Raw genomic sequence first — 2,386 nt, forward strand, 5'->3', positions numbered from 1 at the left:
AGTCGCACTGGGTTCGGCTCTCTGTTGCCGCCGCCGCCGCGGTCACAGCGCGGAGTCGCCGCGGCGGCGCAGGCGCCCCGGGGGCTCCTGGGGTTGGCGGTGCGGAGGCGGCCCTGACCTTCCCGCTTCCCAGCCGCCCAGGCCCCGGCGCTGCGCGGACGATGTTATTGTGCCCTTCCCGCCTCGCGTTCCTCTTCTTGGCTTCGTTCCCTGCTTTTGCAAACAAGTCTTTATGTTTCCGTTAACGGGGAAACGCGGAATGCATTACCCATGTTTGAAGCAGCAGCAAATAGAGGCAGTTGGAGCCTCCATAAGGTTCAAGCGTAGGTGGGTACCAAGAAAAGAGAAGCCTGGTGTGGCAGATACTGCCCTGAGGCTGTTGGCCTTAGTGTGCAGAGGGGCCAGTGGGCAGAGGGAAGGCCATCAGTAGTTCACTAGCCGCAGAGACAGGAGAAGGCTGCCAGTGGCGGAGGAGACATTGATTTGGCCATCCGTGGTGGCCCCCAATCCTATAGAGTGCCCAAGCCCGGAGACTAGCAGGCTCCGGAGGAGGGGACCAGGTGGTGCTGCTGATTGCATGTAGGAAACTGCCCCCCCACTCTTTTCGGACATGTGGCAAGACTTAGGGGATTCTGCTCCTTGTTTCCTAGGATCCCCTTCTAACAAACCGAAGGGCAAATATTAGCTAGGACTCCCAAACCAGTGAGGCTTTATGTAGTGGAGTGCTGGAGCCAGCTTACACTCTCATGAGAGCCAATGGTTGAACTTCCAGGAATTTTGCAAGCCAGTTGTTAAACAGAGCTATTATTTAAAAATCAAATTATATAGACTTACAAATAAATTATACAGTACTGAAAACAAAGGTAATGATTACTCAAAACTCATCCTATTTTCTAGTATGTTGCTACATTTATTATGTATAGTCTAGAGGTTATTTACTAGTACATCTGTAGTATATGTATGATGGAAATACTATCCTATCTAATAAAAGATATGTAATATGCAAATTAACCATCACTGCTACGCCCCACAGCCACACCCACCAGCCAATCAGGAGCATATATGCAAATAAACCCAACCAAGAGGGCTACCACCACAGAGAGCAGGAGGGAGGCTTGGGTTTCCCCAGCATTGGAGGAAGCCAAGCTTTTCACACACCCTGGCTGGCCCAGCCCTTCGCTTAAGGCTACAAAGTTTCAATTATAGAAGATACATAAATCCAAACAGAAATGGCTGCTGCCAAGGAGCAAGCAGAAGGCTTGGCTCTGCTCCAGGCTACAAAGTTTCAATTGTAGAAGATAAATAAACCCCAGATACTAGGGCCTCCGCTTGGGTCGCCAGGGGGCATGGCCAGCCTGCAAACCACCACAGGCCTGTCACCCAGGCCACCCCACATCCCAAGGGAACCCCCACCCTGATTGGAGAGGGTGCAGGCTGGGCTAAGGGATACCTCCCCCCATGCACGAATTTCATGCACCGGGCCTCCAGTTCTATCTAATAAGAAGGGAATAAGCTAATTGATTGCCCCGCCTTCAAAGATGGCAGCACCTAGTCCCCTCAGCCTTCCAGCTTCCCAGGGCCAGCCCCAGGCATAGGCAAGCCTCGGATGGCAGCTGTCCAGCTGCCCAGGGCTGGCCGGAGGCTCAGGTAACCAGGGCCAGCCAAGGCTTGCACTGCTGGCAGTGGCAGCAGCAGAGGTGTGATGTGGCATTGCCTTCCCCTGATTGCCCGGTCGCCTCCTGCCCCTGAGGACTCTTGGACTGTGAGAGGGGGCAGGCTGGGCTGAGAGACCCCCACCTCTCCAGTGCCTGAATTTTCATGCACCGGACCCTGAGTAGAATGATATGCTGCAATGCATCTCCTTTCAACTCCCTGTTTAGTGACATCATATTGACAGGGAGTTTTTACAATAAGTTCTGCTAATTTCCTTATTGTAAAATTAATGCTATAAATTTGTAGGTTTTTTTTTCTTCTTTCTATCAGAGAGCTGGTTATTAAACATTTACTAGCATACCACTAGGCTTAGGGAGACTTGGGTCATGCGTGTCCATATTCTTGGGTAATTCCAGAAATGTCTGTGGAGGAAAATTGGACTTCCTAAGTGCAAGGGGTTTGGGGAATCAAAAATTGAGGTCTTAATACAATCATGATCTCATTTGTACTGACTAATAGGGAATACCTGGGACAGGTCAGTGCCCTTTAGACCAGTGCTCAGAGGAATCCAACCATCACTGTGCTGAATTTCAACATAGATATTCACTATGTTCCAAAGAAGGCACTTTGGAACATAGTAAATAACAGCCTCATTTCTTGTATTATAGTAAACATGGCATGGACTTTCAAGGGATATTTTTTATATACCTTTCAGTACAGGCCAATATAGTGT

This window comes from Pipistrellus hanaki (assembly GCF_964339955.1).
Source record: "Pipistrellus hanaki genome assembly, chromosome: 12".
In the NCBI taxonomy this organism is placed as follows: Eukaryota; Metazoa; Chordata; class Mammalia; order Chiroptera; family Vespertilionidae; genus Pipistrellus; species Pipistrellus hanaki.